Source organism: Euphorbia lathyris, chromosome 8, assembly GCF_963576675.1.
Source record: "Euphorbia lathyris chromosome 8, ddEupLath1.1, whole genome shotgun sequence".
Lineage (NCBI taxonomy): Eukaryota > Viridiplantae > Streptophyta > Magnoliopsida > Malpighiales > Euphorbiaceae > Euphorbia > Euphorbia lathyris.
In genome coordinates, this window is record NC_088917.1 from 48115500 (window position 1) to 48134008 (window position 18509).

Genomic DNA, 18509 nt, shown 5'->3' on the forward strand with positions numbered 1-18509 from the left:
TAGTAATTAGTATTCTCTAAAAAATGAAGGGTTTGAAATTCTAACAGATAATAACATTGATTTGTTTAGAACTGTTGCCACTCACGGAACTTTTGGATCTTCATGGCCTAAACCAAAGAAAACATGGGTTGGTGGGTGACAAAGTGGAAAAATTTCATTAAACTATGTAAATGTGTAGGAAAAATCCGAAATGATCACTGACAACTTTTGATTAAATTATTCGAGGAGCTAAACATTCAAGAACATCAGAGGTGAGCTCGGATCCAGAAAATAGACATCCACAGCTTTCTGGATCCTGTTGAAACACCTTTCCACATGATTTTGATTTGACAAAATTATCTAAGTTAATCCATGATTAAGGGACACTTAAATTTAAGTGCTTTGATTTAATTGTACTAATATGTTTGTTCAATGTTGAGTATAAATATAAATATAAATAGAAATAAAAAATAAGACAGGACGGAGTCAGCATAAGATCACAGCACAAGCTGAGTAGAACTCAGCATGACAGAAGATAAGTCATCTTCAGAACATAAGCTTAAAGATCAAGAAACTGAGTGGAACGGAACTCAGTATCAAAAATAGAAAAGCCCTCTTGAGAACTATGTCTTGTAAAACGAAGCTGACCATGTAAGCTGAGTAAAAGAGAACTCAGTATCTGAATTGGCAACAATCAAAGACAACGGACATTAAGGTCAAGCTGAGCAATCTTCAGGACAGCATGAATGATCCGTTTGCTAAAAGACAAGATCCGACAACTGTCTGCACCAATCCAGAACCTTGGAATTACGCAAAAGCCAATTTCGAGATGCATGGGTCAACTGTTCAATTAACAAAAAGACAAACTGGCACAAGAAGACAAAATCTGTAAGAAGAAGACAAGCCTAACGACTGTGGAAATTCAGACGACAGGATTGGCCTGCAAAACTGAAGCTGACCAGAACTTGTCTAAAAAAGGAGCCGTTTGGATCAACTGACAAATCCAAAGTTCAAACCATTTCTGCTTCAGATCTCAGCTATATAAGGACATGATCATTCTTGGATCATTGGCCGAATACAATAAGAGCAAAAAGAGTATACATACAAAGCACACAAAAGCCAAAAGAGATCTTACACCAAATTTCTATTCTTGTGTAAAAGCTAGATTGATTTTCTGTAATTATCTAAAGTGTTCTTCATTCAAAAAGAACAATTTGTATCAATTGTAAAATTGAGAGTGTTGTGCTGAGTACTCGGTGTTGAGTGCTTAGTGGTAGAGAAATCTAGGTGTTTGGTTATAACACTTAGTAGGAGTTGAGTAGACGAATAGAGGAAGGTACTCTTACATATTCAACTACCTTGTAAACGGTTTGTGCTCTACCTTTAAAGAGCTCAGTATTGGATTTAAAAAGCCCGGAGGGACTCTGGGGACTGGACGTAGGCGGAGAGGCCGAACCAGGATAAGTCGTACTGAGTAATCTCTAAATTCTCTCTCAATATATATATATATATATACATATATATATATATATATGTGTGTGTTGCTTGTCATATTTACTCAGCATATAAATTGTTTAAACTGACACTGAGTAAATAAGAGTGTTGAGTTGGAAGCTGACCACAATAGTGTCAATTCTCAACTCATAAGTAAAATAGTTTTAGTCAAACATCTGACTAAAGCTGTCTTGCACTATAATCGGCCATGCTGACCAAAGCTGAGTTAACTAACTTAAGAAAATATATTAAGTCAGCTTAATTAAATTCGAAAAAGTTACATTAGTTCCTAACCCCCCCCCCCCCCCCCGCTTGGAACTAATCACATGGGACCAACAAGTGGTATTAGAGCTGAATAGCTCACTATTCAAAGATTTAACAATCTTGAGCTGATCCCGATAAATGGCTGAGAACAGCACTCGTTTCCTTCCAGGGAACCAAACAACACAGATACTCCCGATGGATTATCAATTAGTCGGCCTCCCCTATTCTTTGGATCTAATTATACGTTCTGGAAAAATAGGATGAAGAACTTTATTCAAGCCACAAACATGAGTGCATGGCTTGCAATAGTTCAAGGCCCATATGTGCCTTATAAAACTGTTGACAATGAGAAAGTTGTTAAGAGTGAAACTGAGTGGTCAGAAGATGACCTTAAAAAATTACAAAAAAATGCTTCGGCTATCAATATGCTTCACTGTGCGTTAGATGCTGCAGAATACAATAAGATTTCAGGTTGCGAGTCAGCACAGGAAATTTGGAAAAAGCTTGAAGTAACCTACGAAGGTACAAGCAAGGTCAAGGAATCAAAGGTGAACCAACATATGAGGTTATACGAGCTGTTCGAGATGAACGACAATGAGGACATCTCTGGAATGAACGCTAGATTCACCAACATCATAAATAAGCTAAAGAGGCTCGGTAAGAACTTCACTGAAGAAGAGCATGTGAAGAAAATCCTGAGAAGCTTACCCAAGAGCTGGCAAGCTAAGAAAACTGCCGTAGAGGAAGCTCAAGACCTGACCACATATAAATACCACGAGCTGATTGGATTTCTGCTGACTCATGAGATCTCTATGAAAAATTTTGAAGCAAAAGAAAAGTCAGAAGACAAGAAACAAAAATCACTTGTCATGAAAGCTGACTCAACCGAAGCTGACTCATCGGACAATGAGGAAATGGCCATGTTCACAAGGAAGATGAAGCAGCTGTTCGGAAAGAATGAAAAGAACAGCAAGAGGCCATTCAGAAGAGGCGACAGGTACAAAGCTGAGTCCAATGACAAATACAAAAAGGACAGCTCCAAATCTGTCACATGCTTTGAGTGCCATCAAACTGGACACATTAAGTCAAGCTGCCCTAATCTAAAGAAAGACAAGAAGGGAAGCAAAAAGGTAATGGTGGCCATATGGAGTGACAGCGACTACTCAACATCATCAAAAGCTGAAGCCACTGAGTCGGCAAACATATGCTTCATAGCCCGATGACGCTGCTGACCACACTCAATTTGAGCATGATGACCTCTCTGAAGAATCTGAACAGAAGGAATACTCAAATGAGGTAACATCCTTACACTTGCTTAGAAAAGAAATAATTAACGCCGTGAGTGATTTATATACACTAACTAAAAAGTGTAACAAGAAAATAAAGGCACTCAGCAGGCGGTGTGACGAGATTGAAGAGGTCAAACTTAGTGACCTCCGATATCTTCTCCAAGACAACTCAACTTTGCATAGCAACATGGATATTATGCACAAGTTTGTCTCGGAGGTCCAATCAGATTCAAAGAAACTGAGAAAGGATGTCACAAGCCTTCAGAACCAAATGAAAGGTTCAAACAAATCCCATGCTGAGTACTCAGGTACTGGTCAGCATAGACAGTTCACTCAGTGTGACTGTTGTGGGAAAAGGGGACACACAACAGATGTGTGTTGGCACAACAAGCGGATTGTCCAATGTGACTTCTACGAAAATAAAGGACATACCACTAAGGTATGTTGGCATGCTCAGCACAATGGCGCTGACCAAAAACAAAGTCACCCCAAGAGGGTAACATTCTGTGACTTCTGTGGTAAACAAGGCCACACTATAAAAGTATGCCGTCACAAATTAAAACATGACTTTGCACCTCTCTATGCTAACAAACGAGGACCCAAAAAGAATTGGGTACCTAAAGATGAGTGATTCAAAATGCAGGTGAGCCTGAGGTGCGTGGAGAAGTCAAAACTGTGGTATATTGACAGCACATGCTCGAGGCATATGACTGGTGATGAAACTCAGTTCATCACACTTGAGCTTAAACAAGGTGGCAACGTAAGCTTTAGAGACAATAAGAAGGGTAAGATAGTAGGATCAGGTACTATCAGAGGTAACCCCACCATTTAGTCAGTCTCCTTAGTTAAGGGTCTCAAATATAACCTATTGAGCGTAGCTCAGCTTTGTGATAGCGGTAGACAGGTTATATTTGATGCTACTCAGTGTCGGATACTCGAGGGAAAAACAAACAAACTGATTTTAAATGCCCCTCGTGTTGACAATGTATATATGTTGAGTTTAGAAAAACAGTTTTCAAAAAATATATGCTTAGTATCTAAAGATGATAACTCCTGGCTATGGCATAGGAGACTTGGTCATGTGAGCATGGACCTCCTTGCCAAACTGGCTAGAAAACAACTAGTTGAGGGATTGCCCAAATTGAAATTTGAAAAAGATCAACTATGTAATGCTTGTCAGCAAGGTAAACAAACAAAAAAGTCTTTTCAAAGTAAAAACATTGTCTCAACCAAGAGACCATTGGAATTACTACATTTGGGCCTTTTCGGACCTGTCCAGCCACTCAGCTTGGGCGGTAAGAAATTCTCCTTAATCATTGTAGATGATTTCTCTCGGTATACTTGGATCATCTTGCTGAGTAGCAAGGATGAAACATTTGAGATGTTCACCACATTGATTAAAAAGCTTGAAAATGACAAAGACCTAAAAGTAGCTCATATTAGAAGCGACAATGGTGGAGAATTCAAAAACCAACAGTTTGACGAATTCTGTGAAACCAGTGGTATTGACCACAATTTCTCTGCTCCTAGAACTCCTCAACAAAATGGGGTTGTTGAAAGGAAGAACAGAACAATTGTCGAAATTGCTAGGACAATGCTGAGTGAAAATAGGCTTCCAAAGTATTTCTGGGGTGAAGCTGTCCACACAGCTTGCTACATACTAAATAGGGCCTTGGTTAGACCTATTCTTAAGAAAACCCCATACGAACTTTGGAAAGGACGGAAGCCCAACATTGGCTACTTTCGTGCCTTTGGGTGTAAATGTTTTATACTCAATACAAAAGATAACCTTGCAAAATTTGATGCCAAAGCTGACGAAGCGATCTTTTTAGGGTACTCAACTAACAGCAAAGCATATAGAGTATATAATAAACGAACTCAAGCTGTTGAAGAGTCTGTCCATATAGAGTTCGATGAAACTGACCCTGCAGGAAAGACAACTCAGTCCGCCGAAGATGAACCAAGCTCAGCTCCCGCTGACCAAACAGGAGCTACTGAGTCATCAGTACAAGGGCTGACCAAAGGTAAACATGAACCCGAAATTACCTTTGCTGACAAATCCATTCCTGCAGATATTGTAGAAACACCTATTCCAGACAACTCAACACTACCTAAAGAAATATAAATCCCAAGAGGACATTCGGAGAAGTCCATTCTTGATGCCCCTGACAACAAGCTGATGACAAGAGATCAGCTTAGAAAGTATCTCGACAATGTTGCATTCGTCTCAGTAAATGAGCCAAAGAACTTCACCGATGTTGAGCATGATGAATACTGGATCAATGTTATGCAAGAGGAGCTTGATCAATTCACGAGAAATGAGGTATGGGACTTAGTACCAAAACCTAGGAATCAAAAGACCATAGGAACTAAGTGGGTCTTTAGAAATAAACTAGATGAGCAAGGCAATGTAGTCAGAAACAAAGCCCGACTTATAGCCCAAGGCTATAGTCAGTAAGAAGGCATTGACTATGGTGAGACCTTTGCTCTTGTTGCTAGGTTAGAGGCTATACGTATATTGTGTGCATATGCTAGCTATATGAATTTTAAACTATATCAAATGGATGTTAAAAGTGCCTTTCTTAATGGCTTTATAAACGAAGAGGTATATGTTAGTCAGCCTCCAGGGTTTGAAGATCCAAAATTTCCAAACCATGTTTATAAACTCAAGAAGGCCCTGTATGGCCTAAAGCAAGCACCATGTGCTTGGTATGAGAGGTTGACCAACTTCCTGCTGACCAGGAACTATGTCAGAGGCAAAGCTGACACAACCTTGTTCATTAAGAAAAAGGGTAAAAATACATTGCTAGCACAAATTTACATAGATGATATAATCTTTGGTGCTACTGACGAGTCTATGTGCAAAGAATTTAGTAAACAGATGCAAACTGAGTTCGAGATGTCTATGATGGGTGAACTCAACTTCTTCCTTGGACTCCAAATCAAGCAAGGTAAGAATGGCATCTTTATTAGTCAGTCCAAGTACACCAAGGAAATGCTCAAAAAGTTCGATATGGAAGATTGTAAACCCATATCAACCCCAATGGGTACTGACACTGTCCTATGCACGGATGAGAAAGGTAAGTCAGTAGATAGTAAGCTATATCGAGGTATGATTGGCTCTTTACTCTATCTTACTGCTAGTAGACCTGATATTCAGTACTCAGTATGCTATTGCACTAGATATCAAGCTGACCCTATGGAATCTCACCTTGTAGCTGTAAAACGAATTTTTAGATATTTACAGAGCACAGTTAATGCAGGTTTATGGTATCCAAATTCAAATGACTTCACACTCATTGGATACACTGATGCTGACTATGGACGAGATAAGTTAGAGCGTAAGAGTACCTCGGGAGGATGCCACTTCCTTGGAAGCTGTCTAGTATCTTGGTTCAGCAAGAAACAGTCATCAGTTGCCCTGTCTACAACTGAAGCTGAGTACATTGCTACTGGAAGCTGTGTGGCTCAAGTCCTATGGATTAAGCAACAGCTTGAGGATTACGGAGTCAAAACAGGAACAATTAAAGTCAAATGCGTTAACAAAAGTGCTATTGACCTATCTAAAAATCCAATCCAACACAGCAGGATGAAGCATGTCAGCATAAGGCATCACTTCATTAGAGATCATGTACTCAAGGGTGAGATCAAGCTGACCTACGTACCTACAGATGATCAGCTTGCGGATATCTTCACTAAGCCTTTGGCTCGTGAGCAATTCAGCATATTAAGAGAAGCTATCGGTATGTCTAATCCTCTTCAATAATACTATGTGCTTAATTGAATGTTGAGTGATTACCATGCTGAGTAACTTGAGCTAAATTAGTAACTTCTACATGCTGAGCTTAATATGTGTTATAGAAAATCACCCTATGCTGAGTAAAGACATACATGCTGAGTGATTACCTTATGATGACACGCGGAGAAATTCTGATCAACTTTCGTCCCTGTGGGGGCGCCGTTGGGTTCGACGGGGGGAAGCTCCGATGCCAAAGTCGGTAAGGAAGAACCAGAGAGCAAACTGAATTGACAAAGGGTAAGTAAATGTGTACCTTGATAGCCTGAGACGTAGGTTATATATAGCTAGAAAGCTGTAACTTACAGTAGCTAGAAAGTCTCCATTAATGTTCCATTAATGGCGGTTACAAGTTACCTAGAAGCCGGCGGTTAGCTAATTGATAGCTCATTAATGGTCTTTATGGCCGGATCGGCCCAGCCGTTCTAATGGCAAATAGGTGTCCAAGGAGATTCGCCTCATAGGTTCTCTGGCGGGTCTCTTTTGACGAGACCTTAGTTACCCGGTGATCCGCCAGTCGGATCTCGCCAATACGCGGCGTTCTTTAGGTGAATATCCCTTTGGGTCCTCGGGATAATATCTCAATGTTATCAGAAGCCCCCCTAAGTTCCCTTAAAGTCCTTTAGGGCTTTTGAGCTTCTGCGCGTCGTCATGATTACTTACATTAATGAGCACTCTGTTCGATGCCAATCGCAGAGTGACACGTGTAATGGGTGTCCTGTTCGAGGAAAGAGAAGATGCCTTCTTCTCCCTTCTCTTTCTCTTTCTTCCCATTTCGTCTTCATTTACTATTTTGTTGCTCGAAGCTTTTTCCTGGGAGTTTCAGAGCTCCTTCAAAGCCTTCTTACATGTAAGTTCATCTTTTCTCATTCTATTTTTTTCTGAATGTTTAGGAGTTCTTCGTCCTCCTCTAGATCAACCTCTGAGCTTTTTAATTTGACCCCTCCTCCTGAAATTCTAGTTAGTTTTAGTTGGACCACTTCGTCATCGGGAAATTCATCTTCCTCCGAGGACACAGTTAGCTCCGATTTAGCTGAGTTACGTAACTCGGCGTGTAATCGTTATCGAACTCGTTCCACCAGGAGTCAAATTCTTTCCACTTCGGCCACTGGCATTGCTCCGGCCGTAGATTTTAGGCATTTTTCGGGAACTATGGCCTCTTCTTCTGCCCAACCTAGGAAAAAGAATCCCCGAGCGGAGTCCACTTCGTCTCGCATGAATGCCGCGGATCTAGCAGATCTGGCGATTCGCTTCCCATGGATCAATAACTATGAGACTCAATTAGCGGCGGCTCATCAACGTCCCTCCTGTCCGCCAAGTGGCTTTCTAACCGTATATTGTAGTCACGTAGAGAGAGGGTTCCAACTTCCTCTTCCCAAGATGATGGCGGACATCCTTTCCTATTTCGATATCACCTCCAGCCAACTACACCCCAATGGCTGGTTAGATATTGCTTTAGATTGCTATCTAGCCTCGAATTTAGGGGTAGTATTCACTCCGCGGATCTTTAGAGCTTTTTATAAACCGTCAAAGCGAAAGTCGGAGTCGTTTCTTACTTTTGCAAAATTTGGAGTGTATTCGCCATTCAGTGGCAAAATGTCCAATGTCCACTGTTGGGACGAGAAATTCTTCTACGTGAAGATAAACGAGGGCGGATCACTAGGTTTCCCAACATTCTGGAATCCCAAACCTTTGCATATGGCGGGTGATATGCGAATATTGATGGCGAGTGATGAGGTAGTGGCGGAGCTCATGAAGAGTGTCAAGGCGGATGCCTGGACATATGCGGATGCTTTAGCCTTCATGATGAGCGATATTCCCCTGATTCGCAAAGATGGGGACAAGTTCATTTACTCAAAGATTACACAATTTGACCAAGGTAACTTTGTTTTCTTCTTGAACCTTGATTACTTTATTGTTTTCTATGGCAGGGGTTTATCTAAGGCCAATCACGCTCTTGCAGAGAAGCGTAGGAAGTTGTTGGAGGATGAGGCCCGCAAGAAAGCTCAGGTGGCGAATCCTCAAAAGGACACTGGGAAACGTCTGGCGGAGGGAATGGTCGATCCGCCTCTGAAAAGGAGGAAGCCTGCAGCCCCTGGTGGTCCCAAGTTTATGGCGGATGCCATGAGATCCGCCATGCCCGCGGGGGAGATGGAACAAGTAGGTTGCCTTTACCTTTTGTCTGTTCGTTATGTTTAGAATCTAAGTTTTGATCCTTACTTATTTGTGCAGACGGCGAAGCCCGACCTAGGCAAATACTGGTCCGCCAAGTATGGGGCCGATGGATCCCTAGAGAATGAGTCTGTTATCAACGACTTGGATGAGGCTCTGGGCCAGTTGGGTGAGGTGCAGAGGAATCAGAATCAGATTCCCGGATCAATCCATACTCAAAGGGGAAGACTGAGCTTCTCACGGTATGTCCCCTTGCTAGAAAGGATCTTTTTTAGAAAAAGCTATACCTTTGTTCTTTCATTCTTGACAAAAAGGTTTGCCTTTGACAGATGTATACTCGCATACGTGCTATGGAGGCGGAGCTCCTTCAAGGTGTGGCAGACAAGGCTACCATAGATAGGTTGGAGAAAGAAATAGCTGACGCTAGGGCGAATATAGCATCCGCCACGACTGCCATGGCCCTTAAGGATGCCGAGATAAAGAAGCTGAAGGAGAAGATCGAGGCTGATGCCAAGGAGCTTGAGAACGCTGTAGGAGAAGCTGAGTACATGGCTGGCAAGCAAGCTTTCTTTTACGGCGAACTGATTATGGCGTATGTCTCGCTGGCGCATCCTGAGATCGATTTCACAGATCCGCAGTTCGCCGTTCTAGAGCCAGAAGATGTTCTTAAATTTAACAAAATCCCGGACATCAAGGACTACCTCCATGACTATGTTCGGAAATGGATGAAGGGACCTGTTGAAGAAAGCAAACCTGCCACCAACGTCCAGCTAGTGGATCTCGAGGAAGTGCCTCCGAAGTCTGGTGAGGAGCTGATAACCGATGGCCCCTCTCTTTCAGGGGAAACACCTTCCGTGGAAAAGGAAGTCTCCTTGGGGGGCGTATCCGGGGCTGTCGAGAAGGAAGCTTCTCAAGCAGGTGCTTCGGGCGAGAAGAATGTGAAGGAGGATGCTCCTGTGGTTACTTAATGTTTTATTTTGTTTGTAAAACTTTTCAAGTACAATTTGTTTAATCCTTATGGTATCTATTTATTTTACCTTTACGTCTGCGTAAACATATAAACGTCTAGGGTTTATTTTGGAGTAGGTGGCCAGCCATACTCCTATTACGTGAACCTTTGTGAAGGTTAGAAGCTGTTCTATTCCTTTAGAGGAAGTAAAGCTGCCTTAGGGATCAACTTGCTACCTATCTTTGAGGTGAAGTGATCCGCCTTTAGGACTTGTGAATCCTTCTTTGGGAAGGGTGTAAGAGAGTGTAAAGACCTTGCGTCCAAGGATCGTTTTAACTCTATCTCGAATGGGGATCCTCTAGAGATGGATCCGCCCATGAGATTTGTTCTCCTATCTTTGAGGAGAAAAAGTAGCTATGAGATAGCAGTACTTTTTAATGTGGAGAGCGTTGGATGCCCCCCTTCTTTTTAAGACTGGAATATTGATATTGCTGCAATAAAAACTTTAAAAAGAACATAGATAATAGAACAATTGATGTTTATTGATAGGAGAAATGCTTTATTACAGCAAGCAGGTCTTACATGTGAGCCTCGTTAAAACCTTTAATAAGAAAAACCACTTGGGAAAAAAGCTTACTAAAGGAAAAAGAGTACTCAAGACCGTATGTACACTTTATTTTCTGACAAAATATTTGCGGAGATTTTGGAGGTTCCACGTGTGTGGTAATGTGTTCCCCTCCATGTCTTGAATCTTAAATGTGGTGAACTCAATCTTGTCCACTATTTGATATGGACCCATCCAGGTGAGCCCTAGCTTGCCCTTCCCTTCTTGAGACTGGATTTTGTCAGCTTTGCGGAGCACGAGGTCTCCCACATTCAGGTCTACAAGTTTGGCATTTTTGTCGTGGTAAGCAGCGATCCGCTGCTTGTATGCCGCCATACGTACATAAGCCTTGTCTCTTCGCTCCTCCACTTGATCAAGACTCTCTGTTAATCTGTGGCTGTTGTCCTCCTCGCAATAGAATGCAACTCTATCACTTGGGACCAGTATTTCAACTGGGATTACAGCTTCTACACCATGAGAGAGGGCGAATGGTGTTTCTCCTGTGGCCGTTCTAGGAGTGGTGCGATACGCCCATAAGACGCTTGTCAATTGATCCGCCCACTTCTTATCATGTTCTCCCAATCTTTTCTTTATTCCTTTTACAATCGTCCGATTCGTAACTTCAGTCATACCGTTGGATTGAGGATAATAAACGGAGGCGAACCTGTTCAAAATGCCCAATTTCTCACAGAAAGTTTTGAACTCGTCACAGTTGAACTGTGTTCCATTATCGGTGATGATGGTGTGGGGTATGCCATATCTTCCCACGATATTGTCTTTAACAAATTCCACCATTCGTTCAGCCGTGATGGAGGAGACAGCTTCGGCTTCTACCCACTTGGTGAAATGATCTACTGCCACTACCACATATTTTCTCCGTCTACGAGTAGGAGGAAACGGTCCAACGATGTCAATTCCCCAGATGGCAAAGGGTCTCCCTTCAATGATAGGCCTCTGGAGATGTTTGGCAGTGTGTGATTCATTCGCATGAATCTGACAACTATGGCATGATTCCACCAATTTTTGTGCATCAAGCTCGGCAGTGGGCCAATAAAATCCTGCTAACCTGGATTTCTTTAGGATAGTGGCGGATGCCTCATGGGCCCCACATGATCCTTCGTGCAGCTCCCTGAGGACTTGTTGTCCCTTTTCTGGAAGAATACATTTTAACCAAGGATGGCTAAATGACTTTCTATAGAGGCAATCGTTGATCATGGAGAAATAGGCCGCTTTCCTGACGATCCGCCGAGCCTCCTCCTTATTGACGGGTAGAGCTCCATCTGACAAATACTGGCGAAGGGCTATCCGCCAATCATCCTCTACTATTGTGAGTAGGGATACTTCTTCGGAGGCGAATGCGGGAGCAGCTTTAACCTCGAAGGGATATTGCGGATCTGTCCAGCTTTCTTCACTGGAAGCCATTTTTGCTAGGTGATCCGCTTCAGTGTTTGATTCTCGGGGCACATGGACCAATTCCCATTTGGTTTCCTTAGCTTCGAGGTGATCCAGCAGCTTTTTGAACTCGGCTACGTATTTGGCCAGAACGTCATCCTTTACTTCATAATTTTTTATCACTTGATTGACCATCAACTTGGAGTCACTATAGATCACGATCTGCTCGGGAGTGATTTCTTTAAGCAGGCGTAACCCTAATAATAGAGCCTCATATTCAGCGGCATTGTTGGTGGCATGGAAATCCAACTTTGCTGCGTACCGTAATTTTATGTACTGGGGGCCCTTGATCACGATACCTATGCCAGCTCCATCTGCAGAGGAAGCTCCATAAGTGTACATCGTCCACTCCTCTACTTGAGATTTAGGAAGATTCACCCCTTCTTCTGTGAATTCATTCACAAAGTCTGCCAAGACCTGACTCTTCAAGGCGGTCCTACTCTCATATCGCACATCAAACTCCCCGAGGCGAATTGCCCATTCCATCAATCTCCCTGAAGTGTCCGGCTTTTGTAATACCTTTCTCATGGGTATATTCGTGCGAACTATGACAGTGTGGGCCTAGAAGTATGGCCTAAGGCGGATTGCTGTGGTGACAACGGCCAGAGCCATTTTATCAAGTTTAGAATACCTGGTTTCAACATCTTTCAATACTTTGCTCACGTAATAGATTGGATATTGTTGGCCATCCTCTTCTCTTATCATGACAGTGCACACAGCTTTTTCTGTAACCGAGACATACATGTAGAGATTCTCACCTTTTAGGGGTCGGCTCATCATGGGCGGTTCCGTGAGAAACCGTTTGATCCCCTCGAAAGCCTTTTCACAATCCTCATTCCACTCGAATGCCTTTTGCTTCTTGATGACCTCATAAAAAGGTTGACACCTACGAGTGGAATAGGAGATAAACCTGCCCAAGGCCACGATCCGCCCGTTGAGGCATTGCACTTCCCTGATGTTCCGTGGTGCCTGCATTTCCAGAACAGCCTTAACCTTGTCGGGATTTGGGCTCACTCCTTTTTCGCTAATCATGAATCCCAGAAACTTTCCATATGTCGCACCAAAAGTACATTTTTCCGGATTTAGCTTAATATTGTGGCGTCAGAGTACGGCCAGTACTTCCCTTACATCATCCGCATGCTTTTACACAGTGGTGCTTTTGATGATCATGTCATCTACATAGACAGAGTAGTTATCACCTTTGCTTTCTGCGAATATTTTGTTCATCATCCGCTGATAGGTGGCACCTGCGTTCTTAAGCCCAAAGGGCATGACTTTGAAGCAATAAGTGGCTTGGTGAGTCACGAACGAGGTCTTGATTCTATCTGAAGGCTCCATGGGTATTTGATGATAACTCGACTTTACATCTGTAAAGGAGTACATAGCATGTCCAGCGGTTCCATCTACGAGTATGTCAATACACGGCAAAGGATAGTTGTCCTTGGGACAAGCTTTGTTGAGATCCGTAAAGTCAATGCACATGCGGTAGGATCTACCTGCCTTCTTCACCAAGATGACGTTCGCCAACCATTGTGTATAAAGGACCTCTTCAATGGCGTCCGCCCGTTGGAGCTTGGTGATCTCTTCCTCTATCACCTTCTGCCTTTCAAGGCCATGGTTTCTCAGTTTCTGAGCTATGGGAACTGCATCTTTATCGATGTTAAGTTTGTGAGTGATCACGTCTGGACTGATCCCTGGGAGGATCTCATCTTTCCATGTAAAGACGTCCTCCGCTTCATGGAGAACCTTGGTGATTGCTTCTCTAACTTCACCTTTGAGCCCTTTAGCCATTCACACCTGCTTTTCATCCGCCATGAGGTACATTTCTATCTCGCCTAAGGCCATTGTGACGAGTTCCTCTTCATCTTCGTCCTTAGATTGGGGGCGAATCATTAGTGATGCCGAATATGTCTCCTGAGCCACTTTTTGGCTCCCTCTGATCATTACACCTCCTTTGGCCGTAGGGATGTAAAGAGTTAAGTGGCGTATGGAGATAATGGCAGCTGCCTCGGAGATAAAGGGTCGTTCGAGGATAATATTGTAGGCCAACTGACCATCCAAGATAGAAAATTCCAGATCGCCCTTCCAGACTTGATCCTCATCTGCTAACTCACAATCCAACGTTACCTAGCCCTTTGTCTGGATGGTATGTCCTGTCACTCCCAGGATATCCACTACGGTTGGTTCTACTTGGATTGGATCAACCATGAGTTTGGCGAAAGCTCCTCTTGTGATGACATTGCACGAGCTCCCAGTATCGATCATCACTCTTTTCATCTCCCAGCCTTCCACGATCATAGTAATGACCAAAGCATCTGCATGGGGAGAGATCTCTGGACCTACGTCTGCAAAGGGGTGATTCAACGATGCCCTGTCAAGAGCAGTGGTCTTTGTCTTTTTCAGTACCGATTGGTACCCAGGTCCGCCTGCTATGATATTGATGGTCCCCTTTCCTTTCTTCTTTGGGTCATCTCTAGATCTATCACCATCCTTCTTGCCATCATTTTGGATGAACCGATCTAATTTGCCCCTCTCAATGAGACGCTCTATTTCCCGACCTAACTCCCCCCCTTTTGGTTCGGGGTATGAAATGCTCCGTTTGTGTTGAATGTTCTCGATCCACATAAGCACTTCACTTTTAGAAGCATTGAGAGGTGTGAAGGAGGTGACAAATGTCGATTTGTTCTTAGAACCCCTACGTCGACTTCTAGAGGAGGAATCCTGGTGCTTGTCCTTTTCTCTATCCCGATGGCGAGATTCGCCTTTGTCCCTCCTAGGCGGAGATGATGATTCCCGGCGAATGTCATCCACCTCCATAAAGTCCTTGCAGCGCTCTATTAATTCTGCCATGCTGGTGGGCTTCTTTCGAATTAGGTCCTCCTGTAAACTCTTACAAGTGGTGTTTTTTACCAAAGATTCCACTGCCATGGAGATATCCACATCAACAATTTGTATACACAATTTGTTGAAAGAGTTTATATACTCTCGAAGGGATTCGTTCGCCTTCTGCTTTAATTCAAAGAGCTTCCTGGATTTGACCACTGGAGGGATACAGCCGGCGAATTTAGCACAAAACTCTCTGCTTAGTTGGTTCCAACTGTCTATCGAGCCAGGAGGTAGTGATTGGAACCAGCCATAAGCGGGACCTCCTAACATGGTGACAAACATTTTGCATAACACTGGTTCAGTTGCACGGTTGAGGCGAAGCAGTATTCGGTACTTTCTGACATGGGACTCCGGGTTGTCAACACCCGTGTATATAGCGAGATTTGGTATTTTAAAATGCCTATCCGTTTCCTCTACTTCAATCCAAGCCGTGAAGGGCGAATCTCGATTGGCGAACGGATTATGCCTAGTATTCTCCTCATTCATGCAGAGCACCGCGGCTCGAACTCTGTCGTCAAAATTCTCTGGATCTGCCCTTGGGCGACGCCTCCATGGAGATCTGCTTGGAGAAGATGATGAACTAGATCCCGAAGACGGATCCGATGGTGATCGTCCGCCATGTCCGCCTCCATTTCCACGCCCGCCTCCTCCTCCACCTCCACCTCCTCCGCCCGGGGGAGCCTGACTGTTACCCCCCCTAGAGCCTCCCGAAGGAATATGCCCATCATTCCCTTGGTGTGGTGGTGGTGGTGGTGGTGGCGGCCAGTTTGGATGTGGTGCGTCTACTGGCCTTTTGCTCTGTCTACGCCCAGTAGATGGGGGTGATCTGCCTCTACGGAAGGATCTCGGTCTTCGGGGCAAAGGTGATTCGGACCGCCTACTTTTCTCCTTTCTACGCTTTTTGTGTTTTCGCCCTTCCGAACTACCCAAGGAGAGATTCGACCGTGGTCGCCTTAGGATATCTGATCCGCCTAGGTTGATCCCATGGTTTGCAGATCCGCCAGCAAGAGTTTGATTGTTCCTTTGACTTCCTCCTGCGCCAACAGGGAATAATTCTCGATTGATCGGTCGTTCTCCCAACGCCGCCGTGGTGGTTACCATGGATTCCGTATTGTGGGCTTGGAGAAATGAAGAATTGTGGGCGTTTGGTCCTAGGGTCATCTGGGGCCAAGAAGATATCGTAGATGAAGGCGCTAAGCTCCAAACCGGAGGAATGGTCATGAACGACCGTAGGCGATCACCTGTTTCAGGGCCAAACTTTTCCCCAATAGCTTCTGCACACATGTTGATGAATGCATCCGGGGGCATGCTACTTTCAGCTTGTGTTATGGGAGCATTCGAATCAGTGCGGCCAGCACTAGTTATTGGTGGTGTTTCAACCCCCGAGGAGGGGTTATGCTCTCCACTTGTCATATTTCTTCTAATTGTGAATGAAAACCCTTTATTTGTTTAAGGATTTCCACCATCACCGCACCAATTGATGACACGCGGAGAAATTCTAATCAACTTCCGTCCCTGTGGGGGCGCCGTTGGGTTCGACGGGGGGAAGCTCCGATGCCAAAGTCAGTAAGGAAGAACCAGAGAGCAAACTGAATTGACAAAGGGTAAGTAAATGTGTACCTTGATAGCCTGAGACGTAGGTTATATATAGCTAGAAAGCTGTAACTTACAGTAACTAGAAAGTCTCCATTAATGTTCCATTAATGGCGGTTACAAGTTACCTAGAAGCCGGCGGTTAGCTAATTGATAGCTCATTAATGGTCTTTATGGCCGGATCGGTCCAGCCGTTCTAATGGCGAATAGGTGTCCAAGGAGATTCGCCTCATAGGTTCTCTGGCGGGTCTCTTTTGACGAGACCTTAGTTACCCAGTGATCCGCCAGTCGAATCTCGCCAATATGCAGCGTTCTTTAGGTGAATATCCCTCTGGGTCCTCGGGATAATATCTCAATGTTATCACCTTAAGATGAGTTACTAAATTAGTATGAAAACCTTGTACGTAAAACCGTGCACTCAGTACCACAAACGTTTAGTATTCTAACAAACTGAGTAAAGCCCACTTGCAACATTAAATGCTAGCACGCGAATTAAATAGCCACCTAGGATGAGTAAGAAATAATGAGAAAACACATGCGCCGAATGTGTCATAAATGCCAGGATCTTTGTCGATTGATCATCTCTTGGTAAAACGGCTAGTTCAACGTATAGGATCAATTCGAACCTCTATAAATAGTGGAAGAATTCCCACTTATCTCTCTTTACACTCGAATTCTTTGGCATTCAAATCTTTCGCTCTCCAAATTCCAAAAAAACCTCTAAAAAATCTCGGAGAAAATCATGTCGGACTCTCAGAATCTCTCCGGTGGTGATTACGACAAGAATCACTCCGATGAAAACCCTAAATCCCCTCCTTAGCAGGAATTTAGCGAGACACCCACCAAAGGACAAGGTCAGCATGACCAAACTCCAAGCAAGAGCCCTCAAGCTGACCTCGCAACCTCTTCGAAAAAGAAGAAGAAAAAGAAGGACAAGCAGCCCAAGGAAAAGTTTTTCCTCAAAGTCTACAAAAGTGTTAAGAACCATGAGGTGCTTCGCTGTCGGTGGTTTTCTCCGAGATTCGTAACAGCTGAGCAACCATTCTGTGAATGGATCTCGAAGAATGAATGGGCTGGACTCTTCTCCCTTCCTGGTAAAGCCTACCCTAGGTTAGTAAGGGAATTCTATTCCAACCTCTGTGTTGACGAAGAAGATGCTGACCATCTGGTAACCCATGTCAAAGGCCAAAAGATAACGATTACCCCAACCTATCTAGCAACCCTGCTAAACCTGCCGGCCAAAGGGAAAGAATTCAGGACCACAAAGGAGAAATTTGACCATGCCGTGACGTTCTGTAAACCGGAGAATCACAAAGGGGAAATAGCCAGTACATGCATGGGTCAGAATCAAAAGATGGCTCACTACCTTCTAACTAACTTTATCTTCCCGAAGATCAACTCAATATCATCCGCTTCAAACTTCGAGCAGTGCTTCATCTGGCACATGCTGACCTATCAACCACTCAACATGCCGGTGTTTCTTATCGGAGCACTTCAACGAAGTACTGGGAAACTCAGGTTGAGGTCCCTCATTACCAGAATCCTGGAAGATCATCAAATAGACTTGATTAATGAGACTGAGTCTTACGGAACTGAAATCACTGCAGCTCTGCTGTTCGGGTTAGTATATGACCAACCCCTCAAGTCTAAAAAGGGAAAAGAGGCCATCGAGGAAAATGAGGAAGAAGTTGATGAGGTACAGGATGTGCAACCCAAAGAAGGGAAAAACACCTTGGCTGAACCTGCTGACCAGGCTAAGCGAGAGAAGAAAAGGAAAACAATACAAACCTGTTCCAAAGATGTTGATGATGTTCCAAAGAAAATACGGGTTGTATCAAAGGGGGAGAAAATTGATGCTGGACAAACTCAGGACACACCTAAGTCAGCAGAGAAAAGAAACAGGCAAGTTGAGCCTGAAGAAGAGAGTGAGGAAACTCCAGAGCAACCACTACAGAAAAAGAAAAAGAAATCTTCGGAGCTAAGTCTTATTGATGCTGCCCCTCTTGGTTTCGTGATCTCCGATGATTCGCA